The sequence below is a fragment of the Balaenoptera borealis genome (genome assembly GCF_965194805.1).
Source record: "Balaenoptera borealis genome assembly, chromosome: X".
Taxonomy (NCBI): Eukaryota; Metazoa; Chordata; class Mammalia; order Artiodactyla; family Balaenopteridae; genus Balaenoptera; species Balaenoptera borealis.
This window is the reverse complement of record NC_138881.1, coordinates 14,936,796-14,961,511: the sequence shown is the minus strand read 5'-3', so window position 1 is coordinate 14,961,511 and position 24,716 is coordinate 14,936,796. Positions and strand designations below refer to the sequence as shown.

Genomic DNA, 24,716 nt, shown 5'->3' with positions numbered 1-24,716 from the left:
ACAAAGCTCTCTGTACACCCCTTTGTCTACCAAAGCACTTATGTGGCGCAGACTATTTTAGTGCTAACTAGTATCCATATTTTACTTTTTTCCCCTTGGGCTCACAGCTGGACTACATTTCCCAGCATCCTTTGCAGTTATGGGTGGCTGTGTGACTGAGTCCTGACCAGTGGAATGTGGATGGAAGTGATGTGCACCAATTCCCATGAATGGGCCTGGCCCATTAAAACCTCTCACATGTGGTCCTCCTTCTCTTTCCCGTCAGCTGAGTAGAGAGGACTCAGAATGTTTGGGAAGGAGGAGCCTCAAGGTGGATGGAGCCACTGCACAGTTCTGCAACTTGGCTACCTTGGGGTCAAAACCTGGAAATAAAAGAGGAAAAAAACCAACAACAAGAAATTCAACATAGTACTGACTTCTTCAAGTTTTATTTCCCTCTCCAATCTGTCTGCTATTATTTTATTTTCCAAGTCCTCAGTGAACTGTGGTCGTAGTTATTTTTGTCTCCTGTCTAGAGCTTTCAGATGTAATCAGTGGGGCAGATAGAATGTAGAGGGCTTATCCATCTTGGCCAGCACCCCGCCCCCCTTCATCTTGTTTTTGTATCCAAATTCCTGTTTGAATACCTGGTTCATAGTTGGGACCTTAACAGTGGTTTGCTCGGTGGACTTTTAAATTATCCAGATTCATAAAATCAACTATGGCATGCTCTTAGCAGAACAGTATTTCTTATTCTGCGCTTTACAATTTATACAAGTGTGAAAATGTTTGAAACGGTTCTCAGGAGAACTGCAGATGTGATTAAGGATGGAAAGTAGATGCTCCAAAGAGAGGTTACACTATGTGGTATTGATATTACTTAACTTTCCTGGTGGAAGAAGAATAAGTAGTGGTAATTTTACATATAGATCTTCAAATTAATCAAGGAAGGAAACTTGCAGATCACTCTTCCGTAAACTGTGGCTTGTTGCTTGTACCTTATATATGTATATTAAGCAGAGATAAGAGTTCTGTACTCATATGTATGTGCAAATTGAGAATCTAATTTGTAAATTTTTGATTCCCTAAAAAATAACATTTACAACTCCTTATTGTTGTTTATTATAAACAAATATATCACTCAGTTAACACATATTTGTTAAGACCTTCTACATGCAACGCTCAACAAGGGTTAAAAGAAGCATAAGAGTGAACTCCTGATTAAAAGAATAATGAGGAAAGTCCCAGTGATGAGAACTTGACATTTTACAAAGCACTTTTATTCTTCTTATCTAATTTTTTCCCAGCGAGGTGGGTTTTAGTCCCATTTAAGAGAGTCTACAGAGGCTCAGAGAGTTTGAGGAATCTATCCGTGATCACATAAGGGCAGAATTGAATCTTCTACCCAGGTCTCCTGGTTCCAATTTCTGTTCCCTTGTCATTATATCTCAGTCTAGCTGGGGAATAAAATATACCATCCATGAGCAGTTATCCAATGGTTCAAGGCAGGCTATGACAAATGCCAGTGGAATGATCAAATATAGCAGGGAGCACACTCTCCTACCTCCCCTTCCTAACTCTAGTTAAGGAAGGCAGCATTCTAGAAAGGGTACCGTTGACCTGATTGGTTAACTTTGAGCACTAAACTCGTAGTTGCAAATGTTCTTACCAATCCCAGTGAGGTTATTTTATTCAGGATATAATAAATAAAGAGTGCCAAGAAAAGACTGAGAGAATACCTAAGCCCAAACTGTGAGAATTAGGCACCTTTAAGTCAAAGTGTGTATATAGCAGACTATAACTAGTACACAAGGTGGTTCCATATTCACTTTCAATCCTTCCTCACCAAGGAACTATGGAAAGCTTTAGCTAATCATTTTCTTCTTTGTAAGTAATTATGTGTATTTTAAAATTTTAGATATCAAATTAAAGATGTGTCAAAAGAAAACTAACCTAGGGTGAGAGTCAGTAAATGGAGGATTACCTGGAAAGGGGCATGAGGGGCGATTTGGGGGTGATGGAAATTTGCTATAGCTTGTTTTCAGTGGTGGGTGCTCAAATGTCTACAGTTCACAGGAAAGCAACCCTTAAGATCTGTGTATTTTATTTTTTATTAACTACACTTCAATTTTTTTTAAATAAATTTATTTATTTATTTATTTATTTATTTTTGGCTGTGTTGGGTCTTCGTTTCTGTGCGAGGGCTTTCTCCAGTTGCGGCGAGCGGGGGCCTCTCTTCATCGCGGTGCGCGGGCCTCTCACCGCCGCGGCCTCTCCCGTTGCGGAGCATGGGCTCCAGACGCGCAGGCTCAGTAATTGTGGCTCACGGGCCCAGTTGCTCCGCGGCATGTGGGATCTTCCCAGACCAGGGCTCGAACCCGTGTCCCCTGCATTGGCAGGCAGATTCTTAACCACTGTGCCACCAGGGAAGCCCCACTTCAATTTTTAAAATGTGGAAAAGAGTGTACAGTTTCTCAAAATTCTTTTAAGGGTATGTTAGCAAGAAGTTTAATAACCATTGTTCTAGGCATATGTGGAATCAATCTCTTTTTTCAAGATTCTTACTCTTTCTTTAGATTTCTCAGAACCATGTAGCTTGACTGTAAGGTAAAGTCATCAATAGCATGTCACATTATTTATGTTTTTTGATTATTACCTTTAGTGTTTTTCTCATAGCCACCTTGGATTTTTATGCCTAAGGACATTCTCCAGCGGAATAGAAGAGAAGTGTGGGGAGTAAAATTAACTAGGGAAAAGGTTAATCTTCAGAGAGTTTGGTCAATGAATGTATTTTCCCGTTTATCTTTGTAATTGCTCCCCCGCCAGAACCTTTTTTTGAAGAACAATGTAGTGACTAAAGTAACTTCTCATGTAAATGGAGTCCCCAGATTGATAATCTAGTTTTAAAGAATTGCTCTTGAATTCCGTATGAATTTAGAAAGGAAAATGCATGAATTGCATGAACCAATGAACGATGGATGACGCCCCACGTCACACTGAGTGGAGATGCTCAGTACTGATGATTTTATCCTGGCCTGGCCCTGGTAATCATTTCTCTGCAACCCACCGATTCAGCTTGGCCATAAAATCTTAATAACCAGCGGAATCTTCTTGCAAAGAGGGCGTGAAGCCCCAGGCTTCTTTAATCTTCTGGTGCTGTGACAAGTGACAAGGTGGCCTGTGCTTCCATGAATAATATTCCCATCTCATGGGTGCTTCTCACCCATGCTACACGGCTTCAAGAGATTGCTCTCTGCTCCGAAAGCCCGCCTGATTGTTCCCCTGTGCTTGAGATGGTCCCTGGGCTCTCAGAACTGTGAGCCAAATCCGAGAATTCCTCTGAGCTACAGAGATCAAAAAGTTTTGTGTTGTTCTTCCTTTTTTATAAGATCTTTGGCCGAAATGGTTCTTTGGCAATAAGGGACATCAATTCCTTCATTTTCCTGCTTTTCAGGTGGGGCAGTGATAACAGGAATGATGAGCTAATGGGTTCACTTGGCACAGTTTGAATACTGATCTTTCCTCAGGGCCCAGCATGGAAACACCTCTCGTTTGAAGAGTTTGATTTCTTGCACTCAGTAACGCTACCACTCATCCTCAGAAGCAACTTCTCCATCCGTGTCAGTACATAAGGATGTAGCGTCCCCACGGTCATTTTTTTCTATTTCCATTACCTTTTGTCACTTCCGTTCCATATTTTTTTTTACTTGTTTGATCTGTATTAGCAGCTTCCACTTTTATTCCAGCATTTAACTGCTCTAATACTGACTCATTCAAACTCCACACGTCATCCTGAGTGCCTAAAACAATGTAGGACATATCTCCCTCTCTAGGATTTCTGCATGTATGTGGTAAGGTCGGCAGCATAGGGATACCAACCTCTTCGGTTTTTTTCCTGGTGTTAGAACTTTCCTCTGCATGTTGCTTCAGTTGGTCTTGGCTTGGAATATCCACACTGTAGCCCTGGAGCGGTGGTGACAGGATTCCTTCTTAGCTTGTCATAGAAAGGACTTGGATATTTCACAGAGAAGTGCTGATGTCCAAGTAGTTCTCCTGAAAGATCTCCACCACGGGATCCCTGAGCCTGCTTCACCAGTATATGCTGACCTGGATATTGCCTGACCACTTGAACAGTGCACGTGTCACCTTTGTACCTGCCACCTGCAAAATCCTCAGAAGTGGCAGCTTTATTGTACCTGTTGTACACAAAAATCAGTCTGATCGATTTGGTCTGGAGAGAACCTGCAAGCACTATCAGATGTTCAACCCTGGATGGAGATGGAAAATGCTGTCATTTTGGCACTGAGGAAATTGCAGTCCGTTGACCCAAATGTCCAGTTACTCCATGGTTTGCTTGCTGCACCTCCACTGCATCTGGAGGGCGTCGGTCATGGGTCCAAAGGCTTCAGCAGTATTTCCAAACAGTGAGCAGCTGAGGAGTTTTAAGAGACACTTTCTTTCCTGAGACAATCTCTATGCTCTTCTGTTCTGGGTTGAATAGCATCCCCCCCCCCAAATTCATGTCCACCTGGAAACTCAGAATGTGACCTTATTTGGAAATAGGGTCTTTGCAGATGTAATTAAAGATGAATCCATCCATACTGGACCAGGGTGGGCCCTGAGGCAATGACTGGTGTCCTTCTAAGGAGAGGAGAGGACACAGAGAGACACAGAGTGGAAGGCCATGTGATGATGGAGGCAGAGATGGGGTAACATGTCTGTAAGCCAAGGAACACAGAGGATTGCTGGCGACCACCAAGAAGCCAGAAAGAGGCAAAGAAGGATCCTTGCCTAGAGCCTCCAAAGGAAGCATGAGCCTGCCGACAATGTGAGCTTGGACTTCTGGTCTCCAGAACTGTGAAAGAACACATTTCTGTTATTATAAGCCACCCGGTTTGTAGTACTTTGTTGCAGCAGCCCCGGAAAACAAATATCTTTTCTTTCACTGTCCACACTCTGTATCATCTGCAAATTCTTCTCTAAGTCCCGCAGCAGCAAGAAGAATCTTAGTGTTGTGGTTCAGTGTGGTGATTCCGAAGCCAGATTATTTGGGTTTGAATCTTGACACTACCATTCATTAGCTATGTGACCTTGAAACTTACCCCACTGCTCTGTGCCTCAGTTTTTCTGACCTGTAAAATGGGAGTTAAATGAATGAATAATGTTAAAGGTTAGAATAGTGCGTGGCACATAGGAAACGCTATCATGTGTTTGTTATACGAAAAAAAAAGTCTGTTGGACTGAAATGGCCACATGGAAATGGGAATGGTTCCATAGAAGAAGAACTAGGACATGAGCTTGAACTTCAGAAATTAGGTAAGGTTGGTCGGAGGCCACCCAGTTGGGAGAAACAGTGTGAGCAAAGGCTTGCTGGAAGTGTGAGGCAAGGGGGCAGCAAGACTCGATTAGAACAGGACTTCTCACCCTTTTCTCCGTGGTGGTCAGTGGCGAATCTTAGAATATTTGCATACACATGGGGTCAGTGAGGCTGCTTGCAGCTGGACCCTGGAGGTCACTGACCAAGTTCCTGAGAGCTGAGGGGAGACAATACCTTGGCACATCTGAAACCCATTCCCAGCACCTGTGGGAAGCTCAGGATTTGAGCAGCACTTCCCAAACTCGAATGTGCATTCAGATGCAGATTTTGACTCAGTTGGTCTTGGGTGGGGCCTGAGAGTCTGCACTTCTAACAAGCAGGGGATGCAGAGGCTTCTGGTCTAAGGACCACCGCTACTCCAGAGGTGGTCCATGAACGAGCAGCACCAGCAAACCCTGGGAGCTGGTTAGAAATGCTGACTTTCTGGCCCACCTCACCCCACCCCAAGCCTGCTGAATCAGAATCTGCATTTTAATCAGGTCCTTAGCTGATTAATTTGCACATTAGCATTTGAGAAGCGCCAAATTAGAGGACTGGGCTTGGGGGTAGCCCAGCTTGCTAGAGGGGAGGACCTAGCCACCTCGGTTCTCAGACCCAGCTACGCAGTAGATCCTTGTGGGCGGCTTTGAAAAATCCTGAGGTCCAGATCAGAGTGACTCAGTTAAATCGAAATCTCTGTGAGTGGGGCCCTGGGGAATGGGTATTATTTTTCAAACTTCTTGCGTGATTTTAATGTGCGCTCAGGGTTCAAGAACCACCGGGCTAGGGAAAAACCCCTAAGTAGGGCTGGAAAGAGAGACTGAGGCCATGCAGAGTTCTTGCCGGGCTTCAAGGTCCTTTTCCCAGCAGAGCACAGCAGTTTGAAGGCGTGGATTCTGGAGCAACGAGGGCCTGCCTGGGTTCAAATCCTGCTTTGTGCCACTTGCCAGCTGTGTGATGGGCAAGGTACTTAACCTCTCTTTGCCTCTGTTTCTTTACAATGGGGCCGATAGTAACAGTAACTGTGCCGCAGGGTATTTGTGAGGATTAAATGAGTTGGGATGTAGAGCGCTCATTACAGTGCTTGGCACACAGTCAGTGCTATGGAAGTGTTTGTTTATTTAAATACACATTTTATTCTTCCTGATGGGGAATTGTGGAAGGTTTCTCACTTTCCTGTTGCCCTACCCCATCCTTGGTGCTAGGTTCTTGGGCAGCAGTCACACCTCTAATTAGGCGCTCAATAAATGTTTGAGGAATTCATGACTGAATGGTTACAATGCCCCCTTGTGTATTCAGTGGGAAGAAGTAACAAAACATACAGTTGGTTCTCCATACTAGTACGGACAGTGTGACCAACTGTTCCGGTTTGCCCAGGAAAGAGAGGATTCCCTGGGCATGGGACTTATGGTCATAAAACTGGTGGTGATGGGCATGATTCTTAGCCTCTCTGTGCCGCAGTTTCTCCATCTGCAAAATAGAGATAATACTATTACTCACCTTTCAGAGTTGTTAGAGTACATGTGTTCATCCATGTGAAGCATTTAGCAGAGTGCTGGGCACTTCCTAAATGTGATCGATGTTAGAGATTATTACTATTGCTATCATTAACAGTACCAGGCAACCTGCATCCCTCCTCTGCTTCTCTCCCTTTCTCACCTCCCAATTTCTTCCCTTTGCTGGGAGCCCACTGCATCCTGCCTTCTGTTTCCTCCCCCTGCTCTCTCCCTCCCCCACCAGAGGGGCCATCAACACTTTTACCCTGCTTAGATGAACAGAGCCCCCAGACCATGCTCAGACACACAAACTGGACACAGCCGTATGCTGTATGCCACGACAGCATTATGAATCTGTGTTAAGCCTCATTAAATGAATATAGACAACCAGTACACCTATTTTTCTCCTTTGGTTGGCAGATCAGTTAAGAAATAGATGGCAGTGGATGCGAACTTCAGCAGACATGTGGTGAGTTCTGTCCCTACAACCTTAAAGACGAGATGGAGAATCATAAGCCGATCACTATTAAAATTAAGTTATTAACGTTTAAAGAACGAGCAAGAGTGCTAGGTAATGTAGGCTTCTGGTAGAGCAGTAAGACATTTCTCAATCTTATCCCATTCACTGTTTCTCACCCATACTTTGGATGAAAGTATAGAAGATACACATCAGATATGCAGGAGATTAGAAATATAACAAATACTTTTAATGGAGTGTAGGGATATGAAAATATCAGGACCCTTGAAGCAATGGGTGAGATATAACCAGAAGAAATTAACATGGATAAATGTAAATCTTGTGTGAGGGTCCAAATAAAACCCCACTTGGACGTATATAAATTAATACATATTATTACATTATATATCATGTAATTAAAACATTAATTTTTGTTATTTATTGTATTATAGTTATTATATTACTATAATGTTAATATATTATATATAATTATATAATGAATAATATAATGGCATATATTACTATATATGTATAGCTTATGATATTGCATATCCTTTGGACCGAGAAATTCTACTTCTAGGAATTTATCCTAAAGAAAAATTATATGTGTGTGTGGGTGGAGGGAATGGTAAAGAGAAAGCCTAGAAATAAAGTCAGTGCAGAACTAATAATAATATTAAAAAATTGGAGAGTAGCCTAAATACACGTTAGTGGGGATTGGTAACTAAATTATTGTAAATGTAAACAAAAGAAAATGAGGCAGTTCTTAAAATTGTGCTTTACCAACAGTATTTCTCCAACTGGGATCCAAAAACCTTATGCATTAGAGTTTTCTGGGATACTGGTTAAACATACAGGTTCCTAGGCCCTCCCCAGAGTACTAAATGAGTGTCTTTGGGGGAGGATCCAGGGAAATACGTTTTTAACAAGTGCCCTAAGATAATTCCAGTACACACTTAGAATCTGAGAATTACTGTAGAAAAGAACATTTAATGGAATAGGAAAGTGTTCATGATATAAGTGACAAAACAAGTTCCAAAACAGGGTGATCCCTTTTATGTAAAAATACTTATTTGTATAGAAGAAATTATGGAAGGATAAAAGCCAAAATGATAACCATGATTAATTTAATGTTATATGGCATTAATAGAAAGACGGTGTGCTGATGGAGAGTTCCACTTTATTCTGCACTTGTCGTATAATACCTGGAATGTTCCATTTGAGGAGGTAAAATCTATTTAGATTATAATAGTATTGGATGTAAGGACAATGGAGAGGAGGAGTCAAAGATGGATCCAAAGTTTGGAAGAATGGTCATGCATCAATGGAGCAAGGACGTCACAAAGAGAAGCTGGATTAGGGAAGAAAGATGAGTTGGTTTTGAACATGGCAGGTTTGAGGTACTGGTGGCACATCCATCAGGAAACAATCAAAAGGCAGCTGGAATTCTGGGTCTAGAATTCAAGAAATTGAGTGGGGCTAGAGATGTAGATTTAAAGACAATAAAAGTTGTAGGAGTGGATTAATCAAGGAGGAAGATCAGCTAGAGATAGAAGTGGCTAGAGATCAGCTCCCTAGAAGATGCCTTTGATTAGTGGAAAGGAAAGGAAGAAAAGCCAGTAAAGGAATAAAAGAGAACATGGTCTGAAAGGTAAAGGGTGAACCAGTAAGATCCAATGTCACCAACCATCCCTCAGAGGAAAGAGTTTCAGGGAGGAGGAGAAGGTCAAAGAAGATGAAGGCAAAGAGTTGGCCACTGGACTGGACAACTGGACAGTGAGGGCCTTCTGCAGAGCTGTTCTGGAGAGCGGTGGCGTCTGTAGCCAGGTGGCGAGGAGTTAAGGAACAATCAAGTGGTAAGGAAGGCCCGAGAGCTGGTGCAGTCGTCGCTGCATTTTTAGGGCATGTAGTAGCCTCTCCCATTGTGGAGAAATGATCTCATGGTTTTCATGCTCCTTTCAAGATGAAGCTGGGACCATTTCCCCCAGCATTCTTTCTCCCAGAAAAACTGAACTGGAATTTGCGTTGTTTGTCCTTTCATGGAACTTTCAGTCACTGGGTGCAGTATAATTTTTTTGAGAGATAATTTGTATTTCCCCTCCCTGCATTTTTCCATTTCTTTCCCCACTCTTCTTTCTTGTCCTGGTGAATGTTTGGGGCTGGACAAAGGGTAGAAGTTACTTACATTTTCCTTCCTGGCATTTGTTTCAAAAAGCCTGGGTCCCTCCAGGGAATTGTAATGGTGTCCTAGAGTATGAGACAAGAGAGAGAATAGTTTTGAGGAGAACAAGAAGGATTTCCATAAGACTGAAAAGAAATTCCTCTGACTTGGAACAGGAAAGGTGTCTGAAAGCCTGGCGAGCCACAGATCCCTATAGTCTTCATCCTGACAGTACCAGGAGAGCAGGCCAATTTTAGACAATAGAGCTGAGGGAGGGAGGACCAAGGCCTAGGCTCCCAGCCAACCAGGGATTCCCCAGCCCCCAGCACAGACAAGAACCTGCAGTCTGGGGCGCTGAAGGGGCCCTATGGGCTGGGTCTTTGACATCTTGATGATACCTCTGTACCTCCCTGAGATTCAGAAGGTCACCCTGATATCTTAGCACTTTCTGAGACCCAGAACCTTGACACCCCGGAAGAGTGGGGGAAGAGCACTCAAGAATGTTTGGGATTGAATTTCCTGCTTGGCAGGACAGAGCTGGTCTCTTTATTAGAAAATAAAGACATGCAGTGTTTCTTGCTCACCTGAGTTTGTGCATGGAGATTTGTGTCTGCTACACAGGAAGAAATCAGGCTTGCATCCTCAAGCAAGGTGAGTGCTTTCTTCACCTGGGAAGAAAACCAAGGTGGTGGAATGGGGATCTCTAGATGATGTGACAATGGTGTATAGGTGGTCGCCAGTTTGGTAGGATGTGTGAAGGAGGATAGAAAACAGTGACCCCATTGCCAGAGAAAATGGGTCCTAGTCCATCCCTGCTGCTTGAGCATCCTACAACTTTGGCCATATTTCATCTCCCTGGGCCTCAGTTTCCTCATGTGCAAAACGAAAGCATTAGATTAAGTGAATGCTAAGGCTCCTCACACATTGTGAGAGACCGTTTGGCTTGGTTCTCTTCTTTCTCAGGGTAAACTTTCTTATCTCTAAGGAATGAGGTGGATTAAACAGTCCTATAGCCGCTGAGCTACAGTCAACTTAGCCTAGCACTCGTGAGGAAAGCAGCAAACTGGGACAGCTTGCATTACTGAGGAGGCTACAAGTGTGTATTTTAATCTGCACAGCTCTGGGATTTCAGATGTGGTGTATGAGCCCCTCCACGTTTAATTGAAGGGGGCAGAGGCTGATGAAACTACCAAGTTTGCTCTTTAAGGTTGGGCCATCCAGTGAAGATGGGTTTGCATACTAGTCTCAGAAGGCTAATTTATCACTCTGGAGAGCAATTTCTCATGAACACAATGTCAATACTGCTGGGGATTGGCTGGACACCTTTGGAAGAGGTTAAATTACCTTTTAATCAGTGTATGGAAGAACAAAGCTTTGCTCCATCATGGCATAGCAGCCTTGCTAATTTGACATCTTATAAAAGCCAAGGCAGTTCTAACTATACTGGTGTGATATGACCAGGATTATTTCCAGAGAGGCAGAAGACAGGAAAGGAGGGTTTCTGTGGCTGTTATCCAAACTGGCATAATTGATGTGGGTGCAGTGGGTTATAGCTAATGGTCTGTGTTTAATTATGGAGGCAGTGACACAAGGGCTGGAGAATGATAAGGCACTAACCAGATGATGTACCACTATTTCAGTAGGAGCTCGCTGAATAGGGTCAGTAGAGTGGTAAGGTGGTCTAAATTCCATGTTTCTCCTGGGATTTGGGCTTGGTCCCCGAGAGGCACAGGGCTATATCCATAAGATGTGTCCAAATTCACACTGAAGAGGTCTCCTAGGAGAACAGTCAGTCACACAGGCCCCACATGAAAGTGCTTTGAAATCCACTGCTCTAGGAATTCATTCCTCATTTAAACCAGGATCATTTGCATTGATACATTGATATATATCTAAACCTCATCAGCCACAGTGGAAAGATAGGGCTTTTCATCTTCTCTCATTCCTCAGAGCAATAAAACAACAAACAATTCTTTATCCACTAGCCTGAAAAGTAATGACAATAACTGTTGTCAAACTGCATATTATCCACCATATCCATTATCAACTTTTAGCAATAGAGCCTTCAGGTTTTAGCTGGACACATGGCTGCCCAGCCAGACGACATTTCTGAGCCTCTGTGGCAGCAGTGTGAGACCATGTAACTTAGTTTTAACCAATAAGAAAGGAACAAAAGTGATGTTCCTCCACTTATTCTTTTCTCCTTCTTGTGGGTAAGAATGAGTTTGTGTCAGGTGGTGGTTTACTTTCTTTTTTTTTAAACTTTGGGTTTATTTATTTATTTATTTATGGCTGTGTTGGGTCTTCGTTTCTGTGCGAGGGCTTTCTCTAGTTGCGGCAAGCGGGGGCCACTCTTCATCGCGGTGCGCGGGCCTCTCACTATCGCGGCCTCTCTTGTTGCGGAGCACAGGCTCCAGACGCGCAGGCTCAGTAATTGTGGCTCACGGGCCCAGTTGCTCCGCGGCATGTGGGATCTTCCCAGACCAGGGCTCGAACCCGTGTCCCCTGCATTGGCAGGCAGATTCTCAACCACTGCGCCACCAGGGAAGCCCGCTGGTTTCCTTTCAATCTAAAAGATAAGAAAGGACTTATCTTTTACATTTCCCAAGGTCATCTAGGGACCCAGGTTCGTTCTCTGTTACTGTAACAGAGAAGGAACCTGGGTCCCTAGATGACCTTGGGAAACAAAGTCATCCTACCTCCATCAACTGCCTACAAGCTTGGACTTTTATGGAGAACTAGATCTTCTATCTTATTTAAACAGCTGCTATTTTGGTCTCTATTACGATAAATACAGTGATTTACATGGGTAAAGGACCTTGCAGTTTGCAGAGCACTTTTATATGTTTTATCTCTTAGCTTCACAAGACAAACAGGTGGAGTAGACAGATGGGGAAGTGGTCAGAGCATCTACTTGACAAGGAGGGAAACTGAGGCTCAGAGAGGCTGTAACTTTTGTCCTCAGTTACATACCTATGCAGATATGGAGCCACATCTTGAACCCAGGTATTCTGACTCCTTCTCCAGTGCTCCTTTTACTATAATATTGCCTCTTGGTCCTTGGAAACCTTAAGACGTAGTCCGACATGTGCATGAGAGGGGAATCTCCATTTATTAAAACTCTTGCTGTTTGATGGGTTAAGCATCTCCATCTAGCTCTTCTCCTCTCCTTCCACCTCCTGCATACCATGCCCCAAACAACAAAAAAAGCAAAGCTCCATAAAACAGGGTTTTTAAAAATGGTTGATGGACTTGCTTAATATCAGAACTGCCAAGCTTCTTGGGGGAAGGGAAGTTGCAGTGGGAGGAGTATTTTATCAATGACATTGTTTAGAATTGTCAGCACGTGGGGTAATAAAAAGCAGAACAACTTTTAGTCAGTTTTATTATTGTTTTTAAATTCTCTACAGACATTCAATTGTTTTTAAATTCTCTTTTTACCTGTACCCCATTTTTGCCTGCACCTTGTATGGACCACTTCTATCATCCCCTCACTAGTATGCCACAAAATAATAGTAATGAAGGAAAGCAAAATCATAAAATGCAAAATCCAATTGACTCTTGCCGTGCTCTCTTTGATGTGTATACATGTCCAGGAAATGGCTGGAGTGTTTGTAACAATTGTTGCCTGTTACATTTAGAAGAGCTTCTGTAAAGAAAAGGAGAGCTTGTCTGTTTCCTTGGGTTTTTCCTACCCTCTTATTTCCCTAGTTACAAAAGTTGGTTCTGTGCATTTTTTTAAAGCTGGCGTCTTGCCCAACTCAGATTGATTATAAAGGTTGGGAGGGACAGTTGAGATCTGCAGCTTGATTCCCCAGTAAGTTGGCTGTTTTGAAAGATAGCATTGACAGCCGAGACAGCCTGCAGATGGGAAGGCAAGTCTGGAGATTCCCTTGTTTATTACGGAGCCACTGAATGACTCACTAGGTTGGGCTCTTCCTTGGAGGAACACAGAAAGATAAGTGCCTAAGTGCCTGGGAGAAATCAGCGGAAAGGTTCTTTCCTCAAAGGCTTTACAGTAGGGTTGCCAGATTAAATATAGGACACCAGTTAAATGTGCATTTCAGATTAACAGCAAACACTTTTCTTGTGTGTAAATATGTCCCGAAATATTTCATGGGACATACTTACACTGAAAACACAGGTGCTTAGTTACATTTACATTTCAGATAAACAAGGAATAATGTTTATGTATAAGCATATCCCATGCTTATAATTAAACATTATTTCTCATTTATATGAAATACAAATGTTTTATAATTAATTATTCATTTTATTTTTTTAACTTAAAATTTAAAATTTTTAATTTAATTTTTATTTTATATTGGAGTATAGTTGATTTACAACACTGTGTTAGTTTCAGGTGTACAGCAAAGTGATTCAGTTATACATATACATATATCCATTCTTTTTCCGATTCTTTTCCATGAAATGCACATTTTAACAGGGCATCCTGTATTTTTATTTGCTAAATCTGGCAGCCCTACTTATAGAAATCTAGCAAGATTTTATGAAATGTTCTCTTTCAATTCAGGAATAGCCAACATTGTTTTTCTCTTAAAGGATTATGTAGGCTGTTGGTTTTATTTATTGGCAGGGTGGAGACATACAGGGGAGAAGGTCAAGGGGAAAGAAACTGGAGTGGAAGACAGGAGACTGGGGTCTGAGTCTTGTTCTGCCAGCAAATGGCTGTGCGAAGTTGAACAAGGCACTTCACCTGTCCGAGCCTTAGTGTCCTAAAAGGAGAGGATTGACTAGTCCTTCTAAGGATAAGATGATTCCATTGTCCTATGTCATTCCCTATGTTACAAATATTATGATGGAATTCATTTTCCCAGGCGATGATACAGGTTGGCACTGTCCAATAGAAATAAAATGCACATCACATGTGTAATTTTAGATTTGCTAGTGGTCACACTATAAAAGTAAAAGAAACAGGTGAAGTTCATTTTAATGATCTATTTTATTTAACCAATTATATTAAAATATTATCATTTTAATATGTAATCAATATTCAAAGTATTAATGAGATAACTTACATTCTTTTTTTTGTACTAAGTCCTCGAAATCTGGTGTGAATCCTTACAGCACACCTCATTGTGGGCTAGCCACGTTTAAAGTACCGATAGCCACATGTGGCTACTGTACAGCACAGGTATAGGCTAAATAAATAACTAGATAGATAAATAGATAAATAAATAAATTTTAGCAAGTAAGATTCAGAAATGAGCAATCTGTAGTGGGTTATGGAGAGAACTTAGGCTCTTGGGGAACATGTTCATAGGCTTTTAAAAATTAATATACAGTTGATCCTTATTATTCATGGATTCCATATTTATGAATTTACCTACTCACTAAAATTTATTTGTGACCCCCAGATGAATACTCAGGACACTTGTGTGGTCATTCGTGAGCATGGCGTGTGCACAGGGTAAAAAAACTGAGTTGTCCAGTGTACACATTCCCAGCTGAGGTGCAACAAGAGGAAGCTCTGCCTTCTTGTAGCAACTCTCATACTACAAACAAGTGTCCTTTTTGTGGTCTGTTTCGTGCCAAGTTTTAGGCATTTTTGTGCCTTTTGTGAGTGATATCGCTGTTGAAAATGCTCCCCAAACATAGTGGTGAAGTGCTGTCTAGTGCTCCTAAGTGCAAGACGGCGGTGATGTGCCTTATGGAGAAATGAGTTAAAGTGCTGTTCGCCACAAATATTTAATATTAATGAATCAACTGTATATTAAATGAAGTGTCTTTAAACAGAAACACACGTAAAACAAGCTTAGGTATTGATCCGAAAATGTTGTGACCAGAAGCTCTCAGCTAGGGGTAATGGCTCAACTGCACCAATTCAGTGTTCACGGAGATGTTATAAAACATAACTGTCAGAATGCTGAGAACTGACTGTACTCTATTGTTTAGAATAGTTTTAGATTTATGGAAAAGTTGAGCAGATAGTACAAAGATTTTCCATACACCTACCTCCTGCACCCAGTTTCCCCTATTATTGACACTTTACATTAGTATGGTACATTTGTTACAATTCATGAACCAATATCAATACATCATTATTAACTAAAGACCATACTTTATTCAGATTTCCTTTGCTTTTACTTAATGCCCTTTCTCTGGCTATCAGGATACATTACATATAGTCATGACATCTCCTTGGGTTCCTCTTGGCTGTGATGGTTTCTCAGACTTTGTTTTTGATGACCCTGACAGTTTTGAGGGGCACTGGTGGTATTTTGTTGGATTCCACCCACCCCCAGCATTGGGATTTGGCTGACGTTTTTCTCATGATTAGAGTGGAGTTATGGATTTGGGGAGAAACATCACAGTGATAAAGTGCCATTTTCATCACATCTTATCAACAGTATATACTATCAACATGACTTATCACTGTTGATATTGGCCTTGATCACCTGGCTAGAGTAGGTCTAGTAGGTCTCTTTTCCAGGTCTCTCCACCATAAAGTTAGTGTTTTCCCCCCTTTCCGTACTGTCCTCTTTAGAAGGAAGTCACTCTACGCAGCTCACACCTAAGGAGTGGGGAGTGAGTCTCCACCTCCTTGAGGGAGAGAATCTACATAATTTATTTGGAATTCTTCTGCATAGGAAACTTATCTCTTCTCCTCCACTTATTAAGATATTCAGTCATTTATATTGGTATGGTTTCAGGGATATTTATTTTACATTTTGGGTTATAATCCGATACTACTTTATATATTTTGTTACTCAAATTGTTCCAGCTTTGGCCATTGGGAGCTCTTTTACTTGACTCCTGTGACCCTTTGACATAACTCCTTCAGTGTGTGTGTGTGTGTGTGTGTGTGTGTGTAGCTGAGCACTTCCTTACTTTTTGGCTCTACAAGATGCTTAGGCTCATATTGTGTATTTCCTGCCTCAGCCCTAGAATCTGCCATTTCTCCAAGGAGCCCTGGTTCCTTTTATTGGAGAATGGTGTTAGAAACCAAGGTCTGGGCACTAGGCTTTGTTGTTACTGGAGTGTCATTCCTTTTAGGCCCTCTCAGCTGACAGAGTAAAGAAATATATGTGTGTATACTAACCCATGCATACATACGTATCTATAAATATTTCTTTATATATCCATCTGTATCTATATTCACCTAAACATGAGTTCAGACCGATGTCTCTAACTAATCCATTACCACATGGGTCATTCTAGCTCCCTGGCTGATCTGTAAATTTCCACTCCAACAGTGGGAAACCTGGCTCCCGCCATCTGCCATCCATTTACTTAATTGTTCAATTCCAGTGAACACGTATAAAAGTATTAGCTAGACATGAATATCATAGGCTTTTATGAAATACATTTATTTCCATTATAAAAATAATACATGTTTAACAAAGAAAATTTGAAAACTAGATACAAATTGGGAAAGAGCATCAAAAGTAGGCCCCCTCACCCAAGCACAACCTTTGCTGATGTTTAGGGTTATTTCCTTTCTCAGTGACCCTTTAATCCAGCCAAACTCTCCCCACACCCCCTAAAGCTGCTCTCTGCTGATGTCATCACATGTCCACAGGCTGTCACTGGCTACTGAAATGAGAGGAGAGCCAGCTTTTCGGGCACCAGGCACAGAGATCCCAGAAGAATTCATGATCCTAGATGATTTAACCATAAAGTGAGCACAAAATGAGAAAGGAAAAGTTAATGTGGCATGTAGAACAAATAAATAGGGGAAGTGGAGAGGTGGGATGTTTTCTCCCCAGGCACTGACTTAGTTAAGCAACATAAAAACTTCTTGATTTTTTAGAACAAAACAGAACAAAAAAACAGATGCTCTCTAACTGCATGGCCTTTTGCATGACACTTGACTGCTATGGTGTTTAGTTTATGCAAAATGATGATGTTAGCCCAATTGTTTCAAAAGTGTCTTCTATGATCCTATGACCTATGAACTATAGAATGATAAGGAGCACTTCCAGAGCCCTGAGAAAAGCCTCCTGTTACATATCTTGATCTGGCTGGTGGTTACACACATGTGTTTACCTTGTAAAAATTCATTGAACTGTACACTTATGATTTGTGCACTGTCTTTATGTATGTTATTCTTCAATTTCATAAGTTTACAAAGGAAATAAAAAAGCCTGTCACCTTATCCATCCCTCTTCAAATATGGCGCCTCACATAGTTTTTCAGAGTCCAAGAGTCATAGAAACGGCAGAGCCCAGAGAGGGCGGCCATGAAGCCATGAGCTACCAATGAAAAGGTCCCACAACTGCATTCCAGCTCCCACGAGGCCACCTGTAATGCCATTCCTTCGAGGTGTAAGCACAAGATCAAGATCACTGTGACCTTTATTTAATCTCTCGGTTCCTCCATGTATAAAACAAGGATAATAATAATAATGCCTATTTCTTAGCATTTTGTGGAGATTAAATAAGTCAATACATGTAAAGTGCTTGGAATAGTGCCTCCCACCTACTAAATGCTCAGTAAACATTTGTTAAATTGGTGGTGAAGTTGATGATAATTTTCACAAGTGTTCTTAGGCCCACAAGACCCAAGGCCACCGGAGTGACTCTGTAAGTTTCAAACAAGACTCTAGATATTTTAACAGGTATTTTAATTCCAAAGTGTATGGATCAGTATTAATTCCATGCTGGCCTTACTTCCACTCAAACTTTGCTTCCAAACACAGTCTAGTGTCCTCTCTCGAGGCTGTCCTCTAAAATGGTTGACTGTTTAGTTTTTATTTATTTTTTAAAATTTATTTATTTATTTTTGGCTGCGTTGGGTCTTCATTGCCGTGCGCGGGCTTTCGCTAGTTGCGGTGAGCAGGGGCTACTTTTCATTGCAGTGCGCGGGCTTCTCATTGCGGTGGCTTTTCTTGTTGCAGAGCACGGGCTCTAGGCGCATGGGCTTCAGTAGTTGTAGCACGTGGGCTCAGTAGTTGTGGCTCACGGGCTCTAGAGCACAGGCTCAGTAGTTGTGGCGCACGGGCTTAGTTGCTCTGCAGCATGTGGGATCTTCCCGGACCAGGGCTCAAACCCATGTCCCCTGCATTGGCAGGCGGATTCTTAACCACCGCGCCACCAGGGAAGCCCTGGTTGACTGTTTATTGTCGTGGCTATTAGTGGCTTCACCATCATATGAAGGGAGCCTGTGGATGTTTTAGACACAGAGAACTTCTGGCAAGCTAGAAGCGCAGGAACCTTACAGCAAGGCTGATCTGAGCAGTGAAGAAGGAAGACACACTAGGTATACAGATGTGAACTTGGAATGCAAAAATACCTTTTAAGATGAATGGTAAACTGGAAATGTGTGCTCAATTGGTACAGCATTCTTGTTTTTAATTGAAGTATAATTGACTTAAAATATTATATTATTCAGGTATACAACACAGTGATTCAATATTTTTATACATTTCAAAATAGTCACCATGATAAGTCTAGTTACCATCTGTCACCATACAAAGTTATTATAATATCATTGACCATATTCTCTGTGCTGTACATTACATCCTGTGACTTATTTATTTTATAACTGGAAGTTTGTACCTCTTAATCTCCCTCACCTATTTCACTCCTCCCCCAACCCCTTCCCTCTGGCAACCACCTGTTTGTTCTCTGTACCTATAACTCTATTTTGGTTTTGTTATGTTTGTTCTTTTTTTTTTTTTAGATTCCACATGTAAGTGAAATCATTCAGTATTTGTCTTTTTCCATCTGACTTATCTCACCTAGCATAATACCGTCTCAGTCAGTCCATGTTGTGCTAAGTGACAAGAAATCATTCTTTGTTATGGCTGAGTAATATTCCATTGTATATATATACAACGTCTTCTTTATCCATTCATCTAATGTTGGGCACTTAGGTTGCTTCCATATCTTGGCTATTGTAAGTAATGCTGCAATGAACATAGGGGTGCATATGATCCAGAATTCTAATATATGTCCTCCTCCACTGAAACCCTGACATCTTGAAGCTTGCCAAAACGCCAGGTTGCCAGGACTTCTGGGAGAAGATAATTGTCTTAGCTTGGGTTCCTCCAGAGGCTGACTCCAAAACAGGGACTCAAGCACACAGAGCTGATTGGAGAGTTAGTCCGAGGAAACACAGTAGGGGAGCAGGAAGGTGAAACAAGGAAGAGAAGGCTGCCAATAAAGAGTGTGATATCAAGCCAATTATCACTGTGGGCAATTGGCGTTAATTACTCAGCACTTCCGGCCTACCACATGGGAGGGCAGTGCAGACTTAAGGGGCCAGAAAAGGCAAAGAAATGCAGGTTCTGGCACATGGAAGTCAGGCTGGAATGAACTGAAGTGGTAAGGACAAGGGGACACAGGCCAAACCCTGACAGTGTCTGCTACAATAGCCCAGGCCTCATTTGAAGTTGTGGCTACATGTGCACTTCTGGGGATCAGGTGGTTGTCTTACAGGCCATACTGACAAGCTGCAATTTGTCATTTTTCAAATCATTTGGCTTGAGACAAATGTGATGGTTCTCCTAAAATGGTAATTGCGTTTTCCTGGAAATCAACCCAGGTTTGTTTATATGCTGCTTGGATGTTGCAGCACATAGCACATGCAGATCTTGAACATCTTGAAAAAGCAGTACAGGGACCCAGCACAAGTCTGTTCACAGACCTGCCCAGAGGACACCAAATGGTATGTTATTTCCTCCTCTCAACTGCATGTCACCAACAAAGGAACCCTACATTCTGGAAGCAGTGCTTTTTGGAGATCTTGCAGCAGGCTACAGACGTGAGATTTCTGTCAGTGACAGGTCTGGCATCCTTTCTGCAGTGTGTCAGTGGCACGGATGAATACTCAGGATGGGGACGGTTGCTATTTTAATTTACATGCTATTGCTACCCGTTTTGGCTGGCTTACCCAGAATGCCCCAGATACCTATTTGAATGGGAAGTGTTCCATATTTGCAAGACAGACCATCTTGTGGAAATTGGTGTTTAGTCACTCTCCTGAACCGTGTGAAGTTAGGAAAATGGCTTGTGTGTCTTGTTTGTGTTACAGAATTCTGGCATTTTTTTCTCCCTGTCTTTCTTATCAGCATCTTTCTCAAGGGAGCTGGGAAAAGCCAAAAGGATCCTTTTTACCATTTTTTCAGAACCATCCAACATGAAAAATACAACCTTCTGTTACACCTTAATTATTATTTCATTTTTGTTTTTGAGAATTTCTTCTTTTTATTTTTCTCTTGGAATATTGATAAAATAGACAAACGTGGTCCTTTGTCCAAGGCCCAATATGATGGTCTGATTTGCTTGAGATATTTACTCTTAGAAGCCATATAATTTCTTCTATATCCTATTATTTTTGCAACATATTTCTATGAATTATTGAGTTATATTTTTCTTCATTTTTATATATGAATTTTGTTTATAGAACACTCAAATTGCCGTATGTAATATACATGCATATTTAAATGATAAAGAGAAGCATTCAAAATCTAACAAGAGTCTCATATAATTGCAGTGATGTAATATAATATAATGCAACAAAAATGCAATTTATCCCAAGGACATCTTTGGCAGAATGCAAAGGTCATTGTTTTCTGACCCTAATTTTCAAGCTACTGTCTGACATTTACATTGTATATCATTAAGAGCATACACAAGTATATCATGTCTTTTGGGGACTAATTTTACATAAATTATGTGTCTCTATGATTTCTTTGCATGATGGGGTATTCAGTCTATATTAGGAATGTCACACAGATCATTCTCCAGTCCCCTTCCCACCCCCGTCACAAGAACGCTGGAAGTAAATCAGAGTAAAGAGATTGGAGAGTTCTTCTGAGACATTCTAAAAAGAATCAACAGCAGACTCCTTCCAACAATAAGACAGACTAAGACCTTTCTCCTATTACTAACACATAGTAATGCTGTAAAAACATATCTCCAGAATTTAAATACATATATGCGCTCAGAAAAGGATAAAAGGGCTATCCCCACATGCCAGACAGGAAGAAAGGAATCATAGAGTAGTAAGGCCAAATAGGTACCACAGCAGACCATGAAGATTTCACACCCGGATACAGGACCCAGAGACTGGGGGCTGGGGTTCTAATACCTATATGGTACAGGAAACGAGGATCCAGACCTTGACGACGCAGGGGAGCCACCATCTCAGACAGCTGTTCCATCCAGGTTTTGAAAAGGGGACTGGGAAGCTTGCTAGGGAAGCAACCCCGGCCCAGGGAATTTATGAGGAGGCTGGCATCTGGGACCTCGAGTAGAAAGAAGTCATCTGCAGGAAATGAAAAACCCAGAACTGCATCCTACTCAATATTGAATTCACATTCACAGTTCCTGTATGGCAGAGGAAACCCAAGCCAAACAACTATCATTAAAGCGTATCTAAAACCTTTGAAACCTCCAGAATTCCCAACTGAAACAAAAGCAAAACCAGTCCACAGGTCCATTCTCACACCTAGTGGCTCACGGGACGCCAGGAAAAAAAAAATAACCTGCTAAAGAGAAATTCACAATAAAAGATTATGGATGTATATAGAATAATGCATCCATTGTGAGGGACAGATAGAAAACTCAGCAAATAAGAGAATTAGCACCACATATTAGGTACAATAGATTAATTTTAAAGACACCGTAAAATAAGTATATTTTAAATAGTTGAAGACATAAAAGAGAGAAACCAAAATGAAAGCCCAAAATAATATGAAAAAAGACCAGAGAGATTTGAATGAGAACCAAACAGTTTCTAGTAATGAAAAATATAGGCATAGAAATTAGTCAACAGGTTAAACAGTAGTCTAGACAATGGTAAGAAGAGAATTAGTGAACTAAATGATATGTGTAAAGAAATTACCCCAAATGTGGCACAGGGTCGGGGGAGGGAGAGAGAGAGAGAGGGAGAGAAAGAGAGAGAGAGAAATGAACTATGGTAGTAATTTAGAGGAAGTTCCAACATATGTCTAATCAAAGTTGCAGAATGAAAAATTAAAAGGAAATGGAGGAGAAACAATATCCTAAGAAATAATGGCAGAAAATTTTCTAGGACTAAAAAAAGACATGAATTTTTAGACTAAAAGAATATCATGTCCCAAGCAAGATAAATTAAAATAAATCCACACATAGAAAAATGTAAAACTACAGAGCATTCCAGCAGAGGAGAAAAATCTCAAAAGAAACCAGAGAGGGAAAAACAAACACATAACCTGCAAAGGAACCACACAGGTTGTAATTTAGTCACATGACCAAACCTAACTGCAAAAGAAACTGTGTGTTTGAGAAGACAAGAACATAACTTTTGGAGACCAGATACCATCTCTACCATGTTTACATGTGGCCCTCTGTATCCATGGGTTTTGCATCTTTGGATTCAACCAACTGTGGATGAAAAAAATATTTGAAAAAAAATCTTCCAGAAAGTTCCAGAAAGCAAAACTTGAATTTGTGGCTCACTGGCAACTATTTACATAGCATTTACATTTTATTTACAGCTATTTACATAATATTTGCATTGTATTAGGTATTATATGTAATCTAGAGATGATTTAAAGTATACCGGAGGATGTGCGTAGGTTATACGGAAATACTGCAGCATTTTATATTAGGTACTTGAGCAGCCGCGGATTTTGGTATCCACAGAGTTCCTGGAACTAGTCCCCCACAGATACTGAGAGCTGACTTAATTACCACCTTCTGAGTGTTGAGCTCAGACTTATGGGAGAAGGGAAGAAGAAAGATGCTCTTGGGAAATGAAGCCTTTCCAACTCTACCCAAATCATGGGAATCACTACACAAAGCACGGGAACTTTCTTCTCTGATATTATTTTGGCTTTACTGTTGCAAGTGGTGGTAAAGGAATTCTCCCACCCAGGTTGAACATAACATGTTCTAGAAATGAATCTTGTCCAACTTAAGCTCACAGAGAAGGGTGAAAATTTGGATTTGTTTCTCAAACATTGAGCTGAGCCCCAGGCCAATGCACCAAGAGTAATCAGTGTCTGTCTCATTTGTGTGTGACACGTAACAGACTCTGCAAAAGCCTATTGAATACATTCACTGATTCTTACATTCAACAAATATTTGTTGGATGGCTACACTGAGCCATTGTTCTAGATCTGCCCTGTCCAACAGGATAGCCATTAGTCACACATGGCTATTTAAATTAACTAAAATTAAAAACTCAGGTCCTCAGTCACACCAGCAACATTTCAAGTGTTCAACAGATACACGTGGCTAGTGGCTACCACATTGGACAGCACAGATGTATAATATTTCCATTGTCACAGAAAGTTCTATTGGATAGTGCTGTTCTAGATGCTGGAGATACGGTAGCGAACACAACAGACACTTCCTGTCTTCATGAAACCTAAAGGCTATGTCAGATCGTAATAAGTTTATGGAGAAAAATTAAGCAACAATGGAAAATAGGGAGCAGGAGTGGAGGAGTGGAGGGGAAGTAGTTACAATTTTAAATACGGTAGTCTGGGGAGCTCTCACTGAGAAAGTGACTGTATTAGTTAACATAATGCTAGCTGATATAACAAAGAATCCCTCAAATCTCAGTGGCTAAACACAATAGTTTATTTCTTGCTCCAGTCAAGGGTTGTAGGGAGAGACTGTGGAATCATTAGATGGAATCTGTTCCATGTGGTCATTCAGGGCCACAGGCTAACAGAGGATCTGCCATCCACAACACAGAGCTTCCAGAGTTGCCCTGGGCGTCACCATCAACCCAGCAGATGGGAGAAGAGAAAGAGTGTTGTTTAAGAGGTTTCTGTGGTCTGTGGGTCAGGCCTGAAAATGGTGTAATCATTTTCACTGGCATTCACTTGGCCAAAACTTAACCACATGTAGGGTGACCAGCTGTACCAGTTTGCCAGTTATTGAGGGTTTTCCTGAAATATGGGGCTTCCAGTACTCAAACCAGGAAAGTTCCAGGCATACTGGGATGACTTGGTCGCCTTAGCACATATCCTTACCTAGATGCAACAGAAACTATACCATTTTCTACACTATTGAAGGGGAGCATGAATTTTGGTGAGCAGCTAATGTCTGCCATAGTAACATTTCCCTCAAAGAACTGAGGAAGCCAGCATGCAGATCTCGGGGGAGGGGAGAAGAGCATTTTAGCCAGAAGGGACAGCAAATGCAAAGGCCTGAGGCAGGGGTGTATCTGGCACAGAAGAGGGGAAGAAAAGCAAGGGGGCCCAGTAGGGCTGGAATAGAGTAGATGAGGTAGAGTATCCCAGAGTATTCTTTCAGGTTCCCATTGATCCACCAGCAACCCTCTTGAGATGTGATTGTTCACTTC

The 24,716-nt window shown here is 41.5% G+C and overlaps 1 protein-coding gene and 2 long non-coding RNA genes across 3 annotated transcripts in view; 1 reads left to right on the top strand and 2 right to left on the bottom strand.

Moving 5' to 3' along the window:
* The window catches only part of LOC309620018, an 878,206-nt gene that overhangs the window by 243,482 nt on the left and 610,008 nt on the right, over positions 1 to 24,716 (bottom strand). The window lies entirely within an intron of this gene.
* The window catches only part of RAI2 (retinoic acid induced 2), a 406,186-nt gene that overhangs the window by 272,426 nt on the left and 109,044 nt on the right, over positions 1 to 24,716 (top strand). Inside the window, exon 5 of the mRNA XM_082375736.1 lies at positions 7,252 to 7,300. The gene's annotated coding sequence lies outside the window, so the exon portion shown is untranslated. The remainder of the gene's footprint in view (positions 1 to 7,251; positions 7,301 to 24,716) is intronic.
* The window catches only part of LOC309620035, a 92,902-nt gene continuing 79,853 nt past the window's right edge, over positions 11,668 to 24,716 (bottom strand). Inside the window, exon 2 of the long non-coding RNA XR_014239393.1 lies at positions 11,668 to 11,840. This is a non-coding gene — a long non-coding RNA (uncharacterized lncRNA). The remainder of the gene's footprint in view (positions 11,841 to 24,716) is intronic.